Source organism: Nomascus leucogenys, chromosome 17, assembly GCF_006542625.1.
Source record: "Nomascus leucogenys isolate Asia chromosome 17, Asia_NLE_v1, whole genome shotgun sequence".
NCBI lineage: Eukaryota > Metazoa > Chordata > Mammalia > Primates > Hylobatidae > Nomascus > Nomascus leucogenys.
The window spans coordinates 54,866,474-54,884,483 of record NC_044397.1 but is presented as its reverse complement, the minus strand read 5'-3'; the positions used below and the strand labels follow the sequence as shown (position 1 = coordinate 54,884,483).

The 18,010-nt window shown below is 44.1% G+C and overlaps 1 protein-coding gene across 7 annotated transcripts in view; it reads right to left on the bottom strand.

Annotated features, from left to right (window-relative positions):
- The window catches only part of GRB10 (growth factor receptor bound protein 10), a 203,291-nt gene that overhangs the window by 166,831 nt on the left and 18,450 nt on the right, over positions 1–18,010 (bottom strand). The window lies entirely within an intron of this gene.

The window sequence follows — 18,010 nt, the reverse complement described above, 5'->3', positions numbered from 1 at the left end:
TGGAATGCCGCTGGATTTCAACATGTTTAAGTGAAATACACAGAGAATGACTTAGCAGTGTGACTGGCACACAGCAAGGGTGCCATCCAGGAGCCTCCTATCGCTGTTGTGCTGGAGGAGGTCCCCTGCCTGCAACGTGGGTGATCTCAACAGATCCCTCCATGAAAGAGTCAGAAGCTACATTTTCCTAATTGTTAAATGGTGAAAATGAAACCTGCCCCTGCCTTTTATCTGACATCAAGAAGTCCTGGGCCCAGATATAAGAAGACCAGTCAAACGGCTGTTTTTTGAAACAGGTCCTGCTGAACATGCCTGCTAAGAATCCAGGCACCAGAGAGTCTTGGTTCATCTCCAGATGCCACCCCTTAGCGGCTGATGTCTGGGCAAATTATTGAGTCACTGGGGCTCAGTGTTCCCAGCTATAAAATCAGCATGAAAATAGTATCTCACGGAGCTTTTATTAGGATTAAATGAGCTAATGCATGTAAAGGCTTAGGACAGGGTCCAACGTATAGCAAACGTTAAACAAATGTATAGTCATCATTAACTACAACACGCCAAATAATTCTCCCATTTTCAGGTGTGAAACACACCAGCCACCTGCAAGCTATGAAGCTTGCTAATGTTTAAAGGGGATGCTGGTCTTTTTAGGACCAAAAGGGGAGATATGTGATATATGATTATGAGACTGATCAAAGTTGAACATCAACTGCCTATGCAAAAGCATTTTATTAAGGGTATCTGCTTTAACCCTTTCAAAGAATTTGGAAGCTTGGAATGTGTATCAAGATGATTATGTCGACTAGAATATTTCTAAGTTCTAGTAGTTTAAGTGACTACAAGATAAGAAAAAAGGGTGCATGGGCAAACAGGTATGAGGGTCTGTGACATGGCAATGGGAACACTGGGAACCGGACTTACAGTCACCGTCACAACAGCATATGAATCACTGCTAATTCTCATATCCTGATGTGTGTCCCATCTCTAGAAAGCCTAATCTTTTCCTCGATTCTGATTCAAATGCCCAGGACCACTTCCCAATGCATCTTCAGGCATGTGGCTTCAAATGTAAGACATGTGCTTGAAAGGTTTGCTTTTTGTCATGAGCACGATAAATTAAATACATCACTGAGGTAAAGTGAAATATACTTGTCCTATCAAACCCGTCACCACTTCATCCATTTTTGTCTATTTTCTAGGAAGTTGATATTAGTCTTTACAGTTGACAAAACAAAGACAACATGATCTTCGAACCTGATAAACTGAAGAGTTAGTAAGATACAATACCTCCTCAATAACCTCAGTGCCCGCCCATCAACACACAGGGGAAAGCCTGCTGCAAACACAACCTCTCGGCTCTGTTTACAGTGGCCTCATCTGGCACCGACACCCAGACCACCAACACCCCAAGAGTAGACCAGCACGCTTCACACGCTGACCCGGACCACTGGACAGAAGTTACAGAGTCTAAAGGGCTCACTCAGCTATTTCCCTAACAGTCAGGAGAGATTTCTTACGCAGTTTCCAGTTAGATACGACTTAAACTTGAGATCTTAAAGAATATACTAACCTGGGGAAAAATAAATAATGTCTTAACTTACTTCCAAAATATCCCAGAAACAAAGGGCCTCTTGATTTCTGTTTAGTATCTTTGATATCTTCCAAAAATTCCTGAGCTAATATAAAGTTTTCCTTCTGTCTAGCTTTCTCACACTAAATATTTAGAGTAATAACAGTGACTATTTAGACACTCAACAAATCCTAACTTTCATGACGAGGGTATTCAGCCTGTTCAGCCAGAGAGCTCCGGAGTGAAGTCTAGGCCTTCTCAGAAGGGGACAGAATACTTCTAGTTAAAAAAAAAAATTAAACTCCATATTGTACCGATTATCAGAGACTCAGAGATGACTTTCCCAGAGTAAGAGGGTGGTTATGAAGACAAATTGAGAAATATGTAAATAGAATGGAATTAAAAGGAACATTTCTAAAAAGTAATTATAAAATTTCAGAATGCTATTGCCAGGACCTATGGACAGCTTAAAGCTGAAACAACAATTAACTATGAAATACAGGCCAGGCACAGTGGCTCACGCCTGTAAACCCAACACTTTGGGAGGCCAAGGCTAGAGGATTGCTTGAGCTCAGGAGTTCAAGACCAGTTATGGCAATATAGCATGACCCTGTTTCTACAAATAAAAACCTTTTTTAAAAAATTAACTGGGTGTGGTGGTGGGTGACTGTAGTCCCAGCTACTTAGGAGGCTTAGGTGGGAGGATCGCTTGAGCCCAGGAAGTCGAGGCTGCCATGAGCCGAGATCACACCAATGCACTACAGCCTGGGTGACGGAGTGAGACTCTGCCTCAAAAAAAAAAAAAGAAATGCCAAACTTCCCACCACTTTTATCAGGTGTATCTTCTGGCCTCTTCATTCAGTAATGCAAATCCAGCAGCCACAGCTCCTTTCCTGGCAAAGATGGTGGAACAGGAGGCCCAGAGAAGCCGGCAGCAGATGGAAGCGAAAACAGAAACCATCCCACCTCACCGCCAACATCATCCCTCAGCACCTATGGCAGATCGGTTCCAGGACACCAGAGACACCAAAATCCATCAGAGGATGCTCCAGTCCCTGGTATAAAATGGCGTAGTATTTGGATATGACCTACACACTTCCATTCACTTTAAAACATTTCTAGATTAATTACAATACCTGACACGATGTAAATGCTATATTGTTTATGCTGTATTGTTTTTATTTGAATTATTTTATTGTTTTATTGTTATATCTGATTGTTTGGGGGGGACTGAATATTTTTATCCATGGTTAGTTGAATCCAAGGATGTGGAACCCACAGATGCACAAGCTGTGGAATAGGAGGGCGGCTGTACTTTCAAATCACCAAACATACAGAAAGGCTCAGCAGCAACTCAGCTGCCAGGGACCCATTCATCTGCCCAATCCTAGGAAGGCCCTTCTTCCCTCACTAACCTGTCCACCAGCAGACACCAGGAGAGGGCCACAGAGACAGTGAATGGCCAGGGGGCAGAGCGCGGACACCCCGGGAGCAGCTTCTGAACTGCCACCATCACTGAAACCAACAAAACTTAGCCAAAATGTGTAAACAGGCCCAGACTCCACCTAGGTCTCAATTTCAGGGTCAAGCAGGACCAACAGGCCCAATAATCCTCAGTGTGGGGCCTCCAGGAGCCACCAGCCGAGCAAGCACAAAGATGGGTTAGCCAGAGAGCGTGCTTCCCCCTACGGCCATGCAGACCAGAAGCACAGGGAGGTCAGAGGCTGCCTACCTGAAAGAGGCAGCACACTGCTCTAAAACTAGCCAAAGGCCAGCAGAGCGGTCAGAGGCAGGATAAATACACATGCACACATGCATAGAACAACAACTGAGCAAAAAACCTACAGAAAAGACCACACTCACAATAGTTTATATACATAGGTACGCGTATTTTAGGTTAGCCCTAAGAATAATACTATACAAACCATAAAATATCATAGCACTTACTTAGGAGATATAAAAAGACCTAAATGAATGGAAACATGCTAAGTTCCTAAATGGAAAGATTAAACATCATAAGGATTAATTCTCTTAAAAGTAATATAAATATCCAAAACAACTTTATAAATGAAATGTAGTATGTTATCTATCTAAATTCAAGCAGTTTTTTTCTTAGAACCAGTAGAATAATCCTAAAACTAACAAAATAAAATAAGTGGTAAGATGGTCAATCATAGAGCATTAAGTCAGAATTACTCATCATCTAGTAAAATGCACGCTAAAGCAAAAGTAGTTAAAATAGTGTGTACTTGGCACAAAAATACATGCTACTGTTCATCCAGAAGAGTCAAATCTGCAAATACGAACATGAGTATTTTTATCATGGCACCACGTGCTACATAAGCTACACTGAAACAAGAGTGGGCACGTATCTTTACTCCACAATTGAGCATACAGGATCCCTGGGACTAGAATCCCAGGGCTCACAGCCATTCCTGACTCTCCAGATGATGCCACCCAAGATGGTGGTGACAGCTATGATAACTGTACTCAGGGCAATGGCAGCCGCCCTTGATTGACAACCTATTATCTGTCAGAATCTTACCAAATGCTTTACAATCTCTCACGGGAGGGCTTTTTGAAGATCAAATTGAAGGAAGTAAAGGCATGTGAGACACAAAACACAACATGCAAAGATAGGTGGGTTTTAATTAAGAATAACTAGATATCAATCCTTTGAGGCAGCACAGTTACCCCATTTTAACAGAAACCAAGGCTAGGAGATGGTAATTATATGCCAAGGCCACACAGTTAATCAATGGCAGAGCGAAGATGCAAGTCAACAGATACCTGGATGTATGAATCCCTGCCACACAGTTTGTGATTTTAATAAAATATCATTTGTACCATAAGGAAAAAAAACAGAAAACTTTTACAATAATTGTAAAGTTTCTCTTCATTTTGATTCTTTCAATCACTTGCTGGAACAGATTTTATCATTTCCTTTTAGGGAAGAGAAAATCTACTAGAGTGAGCCTGAAATCCAAAGCGCAGAAGATAAAAGAATTTCTTTTAAAATCCCCTGCATGCCAGGAATTAAAAGATTTTAGTGATGAGGTATAAATAAGGAACCCCCTTAACCTGATAAAAGGCATCTATCCAAAACTTCCAGCAGGCAAGTGGCACACAAATGACATCCCCATTAACATTAGGGCCAGAAAGTTCACAATGGCAGTATCAGGTGTAACTGTTCTAGGGGTCTAAAAAACACAGTGAAGTAAGAAACAGAAACAAGGTGTAAATGTTGAATCGAAAAAGAGTTTTAAAAACTGCCTGATATGGTTTGGTTCTGTGTCCCCACCAAATCTCATGTCAAATTGTAACCCCAGTGTTGGAGGTAGAGCCTGGTGGAAGGTGACTGGACTGTGGTGGTGGGTCCTTCATGAATGGTTTAGCACCAGCCTCGTGGTGCTGTTGTGATGGAGTTCTCAAGAGACCTGGTTAAGTGTGGGGCACCTCCCCCTACTTCTCTTCCTCTTCCTCCAGCCACATAAAACATGTCTGCTTCCCCCATCACCTTCCACCTTGATTGTGTGTTTCTTGAGGATGCCTCAGAAGCCGAGCAGATGCTGCCGTGCTTCCTGTCCAGCCTGCAGAATCAGGAGTGAATTAAACCTCTTTTCTTCATGAATTACCCAGTCTCAAGTATTCTTTTATAGTAGTGCAAGAACAGACTAATACACCGTCACTATTTACAGATGAAATTTAAGACCATGCACTGAAAAATAATTAGAACCGATCTGAACGTTTAGTAAGATTGCGATCCCAGAGCAAACTACAAACCCTCCCCAGCCCTTCTGCGCAGCAGCACCAAGACACCTAGGAAGTCTAATGGTGAAAATGATTTAATTCGCAGAAGCAACCAAAACAACACACTTAAGAATATATACGAGATCCTTTGAAGAAAATAAAAAATTTTTGAGGAAGCCAAAAGAAGATCAGAAGGGTTACAAATGCACCACCTCCTTTAAAGGGAAGCCCTCACATTGCTGACAGCCACTCCACCTCCACATCAGTGAGTTAAAGCAGTATCATCCCAAGGAAGGCCCTGTCTTCAAGGAACTCAGCTTCCTGATTTACAGATACAGGAACAGACATGTCCATTTACAGAATAAAAGTAAGAGAATGCAGCCAAAGGTGAATGATGACACATAAATTAAAAATAAGATCATGGATAGCTGGCAACTTATGCTCAGTAAGATCCCACAGTCATATCCTCACCTCCCATATGTGCCTTAAACATTACAAGAACTACTAAACTACTAAGAGAGAGTATAGAAGAAAAATGTTATAAAATCTGAGTGAGGAAGATCTTCATAAGCAAGATTCTCAACCTAGAAGCCATGAAGGAAAAACTAACTTCTGTTCAGCAAAAGACCCTATAGACAAATCAAAAGACAGGCAAAAAGCCGGCGGGGCGCAGTGGCTCACGCCTGTAATCCCTGCACTTTGGGAGGCTGGTCAGGAGATCGAGACAATCCTAGCTAACACGGTAAAACCCCATCTCTACTAAAAATACAAAAAAATTAGCTGAGCATGGTGGTGGGCGCCTGTAGTCCCAGCTACTCAGGAGGCTGAGGCAGGAGAATGGCGTGAACCCGGGAGGCAGAGCTTGCAGTCAGCCGAGATCACACCACTGCACTCCAGCCAGGGCAACAGAGCAAGACTCCGTCTCAAAAAAAAAAAAAAAAAAAAAAAAAGCCTTGGGACAAAATATTTCCATTACCACGCAGCCAACAATCTGCATTTAATCTCTTCTTTACTGAAATAAGAGATAGGATATAAGCAGCCCAACATAAAAATGGGGAGAGGATAGAAGCAAACAATTTGCAAAACAGACATGTGAAACATGCTAAACTTCACAAGGAGCCAGGGAGACACTGACAAACACACGGGCTATAATCAATAGCTGAAAATTAAAAGGACTGGTACTACCCAGAGTTGAGGATGGCCTGAACAGCAACAGGGCTCCCCTAAACCGGAGGTGGGATCACACTGTACGGGCATGGGGAGGCCCGCTGGAGTGGGGGAAGCAGCTTTCAGACTTTAGTCTTAGGCACAGGCATCCTACTTGGAATAGCTTATCCTACAGAAAGACTCACATGCATACACACGTATACATACACACATACACACACACGGAATGTTTACTACACACTTTAATACAGAAAAACTGGAAGCAACCTAAATGTGGCTGCCCAAATCCCTCCTCTCCCCCAGTCCATGGCACCCACCAAACTGCATAAGGCAGAAACAAGAGTTCTCCATTCCTAACTTTCTCTTCTGCCTTCCATCCATGTAATCCGCTAGCCCAGCTCATTGGCTGCAGAAGCATCTGAGAGTCGTCCACTCCCTTCCATCTCTGCTGCCAACTCCAGGCCTTTGCCCCCATCTGAACTGGGACTCAGCTGCCCTGTCTCTAAGCATCCTCACTGCTTCCCACTCAACCAGCCCTAGCTCTGGGGAGCCCATGAGGTGACACCATTTCCCTCTGTACTTCAAATGCACCCAACTTCTCAGCAACAGCTACCAGGCCTGACCCATGTGGCTCCTGCCTCCTCTCCAGGCTGCCCAGACACTGCTGTCCCATGCTGGAGTCACCTCGCTCACCAGCCTGGCCTCCTCCAGGTTCTCAGACTCTATCCTCCCTCATGGCCTTTGCATGCTCTCTGCCTTGTATTTGGAATTTTTTCAAACACTTGTGGCCCCAGCTGCCTTCCACCTTCCCCTGCTGGTAGCCTCCTCAGAGCATCGAGGCTCCCCATCCACCCTGTCCTGTCCCTGTCCACCCTGAGGGATCAGGCCGCCTGGCCCACTCCAGACCCTCTCCAGACCCTCTCCACACGGGTCTATAGCTCAGCCCTTGGCTGCCTCTTCTGCAGAACACATCAGGCTTGCTAGTGCTGTTCTTCTTCCTGCCAACTTTTTTTGTGTCCCTTTCCCCAAGAAGAGGTAGCTCTGAGGCCTGTCCTGATTACTGCTGTATCCCATCTCTTAGCACAGGGCCAAGTGGCTCAAATCTTTGCTGAACTTATGGAAAAAATGCCTGGACAGGAGCCGACTTAAATATAGTAGAGCACAGTACTCCTCCAGCATGGGAAGCAGCATTGGAAGGCACACAAAAGCTCTAAAGGAGCCACGGGGACATGAGCTCTGGTCTGTGGGAGGCAGCTGTGAAAGTGGCTCAGAACTCAGCCTCCCCCAGCTGGGGTGGGGGCAGCCTGCACAAGCGCTCAGCCACTCTCTGCCTCAATTTCCTCAACTGTAAACTGAGAACAAAACAGTCTCAACTTCATGCAAGGATGAAATGATGCAATTCCCACAGAGTGCCTCACACAGCACTGACAGAAGGCAAGTATTTAATAAAGGAGGCAAAGAGCTAAGCACCAGGAATAAGCAACACTGCTGTAAAAAGGGGAAAGCAGTATATCTGTGGGTGTCTGCACCCAGGAATTCCAAACAGAGAAAATGAGAGAAACTATTTGCAAACTACTCATCTGACAAGAGGTTAATAACCAGAATGTATAAGGAGTTCAAACAATTCCATAGCAAAAAAACAAGTAACCCGATTTAAAAATGGGCAAAAACATGTGAACAGACATCTCTAAAAGAAGACATACAAAGAGCCAACAGGTGTATCCAAAAAATGCTCAACACTAATATTTATCAGGGAAATACAGATCAAAACCACAGTAAGATATCATCTCACCCCAGTTAAAATGACTATTATCAAAAAGGGAATAATGGATACTGGGGAGAATGTACCAAAAGGGACCCCTTAGTGCAGACCCTATGGAGAACAATATGGAGGTTCCTCAGAAAACTAAAAATAGAACTATCATACGATCCAGCAATTCCACTGCTGGGTATATACCCAAAAGAAAGGATCTGTATCAAAAAGACATCTGCACTCCCGTGTTTATTGCAGCATTATTCACAATAGCCAAGATATGAAATCCATCTAAGTGTCCAACAACAATGAACTCATTTAAAAAAGGTGGTACATACACACAGTGGAGTGCTATTCAACCATAAAAAAGGAGTGAAATTCTATCATTTGCAACAGCATGCATTAACATGGAAGACAGGTATAGAAAGACATATGACATGTTCTCACTCATGTGCAAGCTATAAAGTGGATCTAATGAAGAAAGAGAGTAGATTGGTGGTTACCAGAGACAGGGAAGAGTAGGGGGGTACGGAGGATTAAAAAAAAGTTGATTAATGGGTACAAATATATGGTCACCTTATTGATTTATGTAATACTAGGCCTTATTTCTGCTCATTCTTGAAATAAGTACACTTAATTAAATAAATCAATAAGGTGACTACCATCTACAATAATCTATTGTACACTTCAAAATAGCAAGAAGAGAAGAATTTGAATGTTTCTAAAGTTAAGACAAATATTTAAGGTGGTGGGTATATCAAGTACACTGATTTGACCTTTACGAATTACATGATGCATTAAATTATCTCATGTACCTTGAAACTATGTTTATCTATTATGCATCAATAAAAAAGTAATTAGTTCATTCCACAGAGCAAAATGAGCCAAAAGAACCCTGAACACCAGCCTCGAAGGAGGGCCATGAGAAGTGGAGTGAGAATTTCACTCTCTACAGACTTCTGGGTTCGACTGTTTAAAATAAAGATCACAAATTACTCATGCAACTTTAAAATTTATCTAAGAATGTTTTCATCCAGTTTCAGGCCAAGGGTCCTATATGCTTCTCCTCACACAAAAACCTATACTCATGGTCCCTTGTGATCCCCCTCTGCCCTTGTGGAGGGCTCCTCCTCCCTTTCTAGGAATTCCAGAGAAATCACTGCTCTATACCTAAACACAATGAGGCTATTAAGTGCTTGAGGCCAAGTCACATGAATATTAACTGCACAGGCCCTTTTCCATACAGGCAGCTTCTGGAAATACTGAAAGACTCTGCCCTTCTATTTTCTTTTCTTTTTCTTCCTTTCTTTTCCTTTTCTTCTTCCCTTAAAGGAGTTTTAAAAAAAGTTAAAGTAGTTTTTAAAAAAAGGGGGAGTTAAAGAAAAAAAGACACACTCAAAAGTAAAGAGGAAAGACATTCTTGCTTGTGGAGGAAACATAATGTAATCCTAATCGTTACAACTGTGCGAGGAGTAATAGTTTGGAGTGAAGAGGCGTGTACAGTTGATTAAGATTTCTCCTCTCCTCAATGAAGAAAGCTGTGGGGAAACAGTCAATGTGCTTTGGACGCTTCATTACCACCCCCAAACAGCCAGTTATCAACATTAGCCCATCACCAGCACACACCCCAGAGCCCACTAGGGCCTGGCATTCTATTCTAAAGATGATGACATCTTTTCATTCTCTATATCATTAGTATATTCAGTAACTAACTACTGTGTGTTCTAGGTTTTCAGGGTAATGTCTATATAAACATATATAAGGAAAACCAATCCTCAACTCAGAAAATCAAGAATTTTGCAGACAATAAAAACATAGGGTTTCTACAAACAGGAACGGTTGGTAAACAATGATTAATGGCTCTGAAATGCATCATTATCATACAGTAGGCAGGTCGCACAAGATTGAAAACTGACACAGGGTGTGGACATATTAAAAATGACTTTATCTAGCAATGTAATCTAACTTTTCTGCAGTATTCTTTTTTAATGAGTGTGCATGATCTCCTGTATTTAGTTCTCTTGGTCTCCTGCACAGACCGGTGCAACATCCTCCCAGGTACCCACTGCCTGGCCGCCAGGAAGCCCAAGGCAGGAGTACCAGAATGCCCGCCCAGACGCCCAAGGCAGGAGTACCAGACTGCCGGCCCCTCTGGCTCCTGATCCTCCCGTTCCAAAAGGACACCTGGATCCTGAAGGTATAGGGCAGGCAGGTGCAGGCAAGCATGGGACACCTTAAGAGTACGCTTACCAACTGCAGGGAGAGTCCTGCATTGTTTCCTGCCTCCAAATGCAGACGACTTCCATCCTGGTACGGCCTCTTGTCATCTGCCTGCCCCAAGACCACGCTCTCTGGCCACACGGTCACAAGGACTCCAGGGATGCTCCACAGGAAGCAGAATGCTCTGGTCTGGGCAGAGCTGGCCCACTTTGAGGCCCACATCCACCCATCGCACTCTTGAGTCACAGTATGGTAGCCCCCATGCCATACCCTCCATACCTACAAGAGTCCCTGTGGCTCCTGGCCAGCTGTGGGTACAGTTCAGCTCCCAACCCATCCTTGGGGACCCAGAGACAGTTCTTACATCGTCCTATCCAGGTATCTTTCTTAAATCAGACCCAGCAGTGAGCCACTAGGCCCACCACGTTGGGGACCCTGACTGTATCCTACACTGGGCTGCTCACACCTCGTTCACAGACATGACCCACCTACCACTTTGCTCCTGTGTTGCGATCCAGAAGCCCAAGCTGTGCCTCTCAATGACCTGTTCTGCCTTCCTGGAACTGGGGAGACCAGTTGAGGAAGCAGCAGAAACCCATGATGCTCTCCAAAGCTGGTTCCTTCTCTGTGCAGAGGGCCTCAGGTAATCATCTGCCTCCTACACTCGGGTTCTGAGTGAGAGCTCAGCATTCTGCTTCCCAAAAATACCTACCCAGCAGCCCTATGGTGCTGCCCAGCTGGGTCCGCTCAAACCTCTCCCAACACCCCCAGTTCCACCCCATCATTGACACCTCTCAGGCCTGCAGCCACCTAGACACAGCCTCAGCTCCCATGACCTGGGGACAAACTGTGCAATGACAAAGGCGAACCCTGAGTGGTGCTTTAGCTAAAGGAAGTAAGTAACCTGTAATTTGGCAAATAATTTAGAAAAATCAATGCAGGAAGCTCAAATATCAGATTCTGCACTAATTCTCTTTTTACCTGGCTCTTGTAATTTGGGTAGAAAACTTTAAGACTCCATCGCTACCTCCTTCAATCCCCAAATTAAGACTTCAATTGCCCTAATAAGGCCTTCATAAACCCCGGGGTTCACTGTGGTCAGCTGGGAGTTCTGTTTTCACTTCCTTTATAATCCCTTGTTTCTATGTTTCCCCTTAGTCCTGAAATTCAGTATTCTTTCATTAATTCACTCAGTACACACTTACCATGTGATCACTATGTTCTCAATCTTAGCATTGTCACTTACACAGCCACCTCCAACATGCTCCCTAATCTGGTTTCCGTAGGTCTGTGAATGCAAGATGCCAAAAGTGCAACCAAACTTCACCCATTGGTCAAGATCGTAGAATGATGATCTCAACAGAGGCAGCTTGTGGCAAGCATGACCGACCATTGCTTTTATCAGTTCTGCAAAAGCTGCATGCAAGGATTCTGGAGGAGCTTGTTCACAGGTGTCTGAAAGGGGGCCCTCAGCTGTTGATGAGGCCCACAGGGAACCGCCCTCCACAGTTGGTAACTTTAGTTCTAGCTATTCTCAAATCATTGTCCAAAGAACAGCTCCTCCTCTTCTATTTCAGGAAGTTTGCTTCTTGGACCAGAGGCAAAGCCAAAGGGAGAAAAGTGGAGCCCCATTCACTGGGCTGATGAACAGAAAGCTACCCAGGACCACAGACACGACTGGTATGCAGGCAAATCACTCTGATGCCCACCTCTGAACTCAGGGGAATCCATCTTAAAGCATCCACTACGCCCCATGAGAATGGAGTCCCCATGATGAGGCTGTGTTCTAATCAAAGCTAATTCAAACTTCCTTCACTCCACTATCAAAATCCACTCTTAGCATTTCATTACACGAGTTATCCTCCTCTCCGCAATTTGAGCCATTAAAAGAGTCACAACAATCGAATTTCAAACTGTCTCCTGTTAATATTACTAAGTTTCCTCTAAATCTTTTTAGAATTCCATTGTCCTCCACTGTTGTGATGCTAAGTAGTCAGGAATCTGACCAGAGCCATGGAGCCACACAGGAGGTTGGGTTTCCCAGGAGGAAAGAGAGTCCTGGGACCCAAGAAAGAACCTGTCCTTCATATCCGCCAAAACCACCTGCTTAGCTTCTCTTGGCAAATATAGATCAGGTCCTCCTCACTTCCCCCATCCTTCCTGACAGAGGAAAATGGGTCCATGGTCATGAATGTCTCGCCCTCCCTCCAAGGCTGTCCTTCTACAAAGTCAGCTCATGGCCAGTTTTGTGCACCCTGTACCCCATGGTTCAGGGGTCTCTGAGCACCACACTAAGGACCTTTGTGCTTCAGGAGGTGGTGGGACTCACAGGGCCTCTGACAGGGCACAACACAGCCACATCTGTGTGTGTACTCAAAGACTGTCAGCCTGCAACAGCAGTGGGGAGGAAGAGAATGCAGATTCCTGCTTTCTCTGCAACACCCTTCTCTCCTCAGCTCCTTTACATGTTAGGTAAAAAAAAGCCACCCTTCTTATTCTCCGGTCGCTGTTGATTAACACTCCTTTGTTCCAAGGCACTCTCGGGTGGATCATCGAATGACGTTGGTATCACAGTTTCTTTTACAAACCTTTAGTCTGCCCCCCAGTAAAGAAGACCTGAGGATAGAAACTGTCGTATATACCTGGGCAGCCAACACAGGACACATCACATTGGCTCAACAAACACTGGGCGAAGAGACAGAGAGACAGCTGCCTGTGCTTGTGCATCACAGCCCCCACATTCAAGCTGTGCCAAGCTTCCCAAGAGTCCCTCAAATGCTGCTGCCCTGCCTGGTCCCAGGCCCTCTAGACTCAGGCAACTGAAGCTAATCACTTCATCTAGTTCCATCAAGGTGGTATGCAGCATCTAGCATTACCACTTTCAGGCTGCATCCACGGTTTAACACAAAAAGGGATAAAATTTTTCCAGAAGACTGAAGAACTAAGTTCCCTCATTTGGCATATAATAGTTATGGACCAAGTATCCTCAAGATCTCTCTGAGGCCTAAGCTGCTGAGTTTCTGATTCAAACAACAGACATAAGAAAGCAACCAGCGGAACTGGTGGTTCCCAAGCACCTCTCTATCTGAATTCAGTGACGGGGTGTTGCAGCCCCTGGCCTCCAAGGTCTCTGCCTAAATCCCCACACCTGTGCTTCCACCTGTGGTAGCCTCTCACATGGTACCCAGGTATGAGTGACCTCACCCCTATGGCAAGGCCTCCAGGAGCAGTGAAGCCAAAAGTATCTTCAAGATAGTAAGATATGATGTGTCCTTGTCCCTTGCATTCCCTCACAAATGCACGGCGGAGTTTTCTAGAGGCCAAATGGCATGTGACTGATTGCAGATGGCAGGGGGATGGGGGGATCCAACTACGTTCTCTTAAAGCAGACATTAAAGGGATTTAAAAAGTACAAAACAATGCCACTCTTCTCATTTTTTTTTGTTTTTGAAAATACAGTTTTCCATAAAAGATGTTATGTTTACATATAATGGGTTAATATTCTTTTTACATGGAGAAACAAATATTTTTTAAATGCCTGTCAATTCCTGAAATAGTAAATTTCAATATATACAGCCACATAACCACAGCCCTTTGGGGCCTTCAGTAATTTTTAACAGTGTCAAGGCGACCTAGGACCCAGCCCTGGGGGTGCCCCCCTGGGAATCTCAGCCCTGCCCAGCACCCAGGACTTCAATGTGCCCTATGGAACAGTCTGACAGAAACCAAACCTCCACCCCAGACATGGAACTGCTGCCCAGTGAAACTCTGCAATGAATCTTAGCTTTTATGGAGTAAGAGTCCATGGAGACTTCTTCATTCAGAAAGATTTTCTTAAAAACAATATTGAGTTTGAGACCTGGCCACACAAATGAACACCACTGGCCAGAAACCATGTGCAACTCAGCCTGCTCCACACAATCAGCAGGACATTCCATTCCAGCCTACTCCACCAGTCTACTCCTCCAGGGTCAGTTTGAAGTAGGGGGTCCCAGAGGGTCATTGCCTTTGAAAAGTGGCTCAACTATTCTCCCCAAAGCCTTGTCCTGCTTGTTGATTCTGGCAAGATGCATAGCTCTAGGTCATTTAGAATGTTCCTCCCCTGCCTCCTGCATAAGCCACACGAATGGCAAGAGTCAGAAGGAAAATGTCGTATGTCCAGTATTTCCAGTTCAAAGTACAGCCAGCAGGACGGACTGCCCCCCTGGGGTTGCCAACACTCACAGGTGGCCAGAGCTTCACCATCTGCCCTCTCCTTGTGTTAAAACAGGGGCCAAAACTAAACAGCACACATCAGCACCCAAGATTCGTGCTACTCTCAACTGATACTGCTCTTAGCTATCTATGCCATTTTGTTTAAACTGGTAGAAGAGACCAGAACCCGCAGCCCAGTAGGAATGAACCCCAGGCCTCCCCACAGCTTCAGGGCAATGTCCTCCTCTCTCTGCCTGCTGCGGGATTACCACTCAGGATTCAGCACAACGCTTAACAGGAGGAAAGAGGATCTATTTCTGACCTGGCAACATGAGACTTACTCTTCTAAATGGGGCATGGGCCTTCATCATATCTGTTGTTTCAACTCATGAGTCAGGATATTACAAAGGTAGAAAGTTCTTACCTGTAGGAAGCCAAAATCCACCCTGAAAAGTCATTACAAAGCCAACCTCACTTGAATGGCACATGTGTCCCCTAAACCTGGTACTGAAGTACGAGAGGCGAAGTGAAATTGTGATGGGGATGCGGATCTATTCAGGTGACCTCCTTCAACATCACCACCACGCTATGGTCTCAATCATTTTGAGACAAAAAGGGAGTAAACTTGTGAGAACCTTGGTATAAGAACCCCCCTTGCCTCTGAAAGACCACTCAAAACCTAAGGCATTTGCTGCAACCCTCAAGACTACAAAATGGCCACCAGGTCTGGAAAGAAAGGTGAACTAATGCCACACTATAACAGAACGAAATCATGTTACTTGTGTCTCCCAACTCCCCAGCCACCTCGTTCTGGGCTTCTAGACTGCATTCTGGATCCAAGAGTCCCAGGACAGTCAAAAGAACACAGAATCATTCCCGAAACATTCCACCAACGCAAGGGAATTAAATATCTGTTAATGTCTGTTATAAATTCCACAGCAAACATCATACTCAACAGCGAAATAGTGAAAGCTTTTCCCCAAAGAGTGGAAACAAGACAGAATTCTTGCTTTTGTCACTTCTACTTAACACAGTATTGGAAGCTCTAGCCAGAGCAATTAAGTAAGAAAAATAAATGAAAGCCATCCAAATTGGAAAGGAAGAAATAAAATTATCTCTGTTAAACTCTTGGAAGAAAACATACACAAAAATCTTTATATGGACATTGGATTTGACAATGACTACTCAGATATGACACCAACAGCACAGGCAACAAAAGAATAAAATAAATGAACTTCATCAAAAATTAAAAACTTTGTACATCATAGGACACTATGAAGACAGTGAAAAGACACCCTGCAGAAAGGGACAAAACAGTTGCTTATCATATAACTGATAGAGTATTAATATCTAGAATATATAAATTCCTACAACTCAACAACAAAAAGCAAATCAAAACCACAATGAGCTATCATCTGATGCCTTGTATTAGTCCGTTTTCATGCTGCTGATAAAGACATACCAGAGAACTGGGCAATTTACAAAAGAAAGAAGTTTAATGGACTCACAGTTCCACGTGGCTGAGGAGGCCTCAAAATCATGACAGAAGGTGAAAAGCATGTCTCACATGGTGGCAGACAAGAGAAGAGAACTTGTGCAGAAAAACTCCCCTTTATAAAACCATCAGATCTCATGAGACTTATTCACTATCACTAGAACAGCATGGGAAAGACCCAACCCCATGATTCAATTACCTCCCACCAGGTCCCTCCCACAGCATGTGGGAATTATGGGAGCTACAATTCAAGATGAGATTTGGGACACAGCCAAACGATGTAACAGCTATTAGGACAGCTATAAGGAAGGGAAGGGGAAGGGGAAAGGGAAGGGGAATAGGAAGGGGAAGTGAAAGGGAAGGGATAAGGAAAAGGAAAGGGAAAGGGAAAAGGAAAGGAGAGGGGAGGGGAGGGGAGAGGAGAGGAGATGAAAAATGCCAAGTGTTGGCAAGAATGTGGAGAAATTGAAACCCTTGTACGTTATTATTGGGAACGTAAAATGGTGCAGCTGCTCTAGAAAACAGTTTGGCAGTTCCTCAAAAAGCTAAGCATAGAATTACCATATAATGAAGCAATTATAATCTAGACATATATACAAAAACACGGAGAGCAAGTACTCAAAGATACTTATACACCAATGTTTACAGAAGCATTATTCACAATACCCAAAAGGTAGAAACATAAATGTCCATCAACAGTTGAATAAACAAAAAGTAGTATATACATACAAGGGAATTTGTTTGTTTATTTATTTATTTTGAGACCCAGGCTGGAGTGCAGTAGCGCAATCTCCGCTCACTGCAAGCTCCGCCTCCCAGGTTCACGCCATTCTCCTGCCTCAACCTCCCGAGTAGCTGGGACTACACATACAAGGGAATATTATTCAGCCATAAAAAGGAATGAAGTACTAATGCATGCTACAACATAGATTAACCATGAAAACATTATGCTAAGTGAAAGAAGACACTCACAAAAACCACAGACAATTCCATTCACATGAAATGTCCCGGACAGGGAAATCTATGTAGGCAGAAAGTAGAGTTCCTTAGGGTTGGGAAAGCAGGGGGAGCAATGGAATGGCAGGGAGTCGGGGTATGATAGCTAAAGGGTCCAGGGTCTCTTTTTGTTCTAAAATTGACTATGGTGGTGGTTGCACATACCTGTGAATATATTAATTGAACACTGTATATACAATGTATGTGTGTGTGTTTATTCATTTCTGCAATTATAACAAAATACTTGAGACTGGATAACTTATAAAAAATAAAATCTATTTCTCACAGTTCTAGAAGCTGGGAAGTTCAAGATCAAAGTGCCAGCATTCAGTGTCTGGTGAGGGCCTTCTTGCTGTGCCCTCACGTGGCAGAATGCAGAAGTGCAAACAGGGGATCCTAGCTAGTTCTCTCCAGCCCTTTGATGGGGGCAAGAATCCATTCATGGGAGTGGAGCCCTCATGACCTTATCACTTCCCAAAAGCCATACCTCTTAATACAGTTGCATTGGGGACGTGATAAGGCCATAAGGAGACACAAACATTCAAACCATGGCATTCCACCCAAAGTCTCCCAAATTTATGTCCTTCTCACACACAAAATACATTCATTCCATCCCAATAGCCCCAACGTCTTATCTCACGCCAGGATCAAAAGTCTGAAGTCTAAAATTTCATCTAAATCAGACATGTGAGACTCAAAGATGTGTTTCAACCTGAGGCAAAGTACTTCAGACTTCAGCAGTGGCTCACTCCTGTAATCTCAGCACTGTCGGAGGTTGAGGCAGCTGGACTTCTTGAGCCCAGGAGTTCGAGACCAGCCTGGGCAACATGGCAAAACCCCATCTTTAATACCAAAAACAACAACA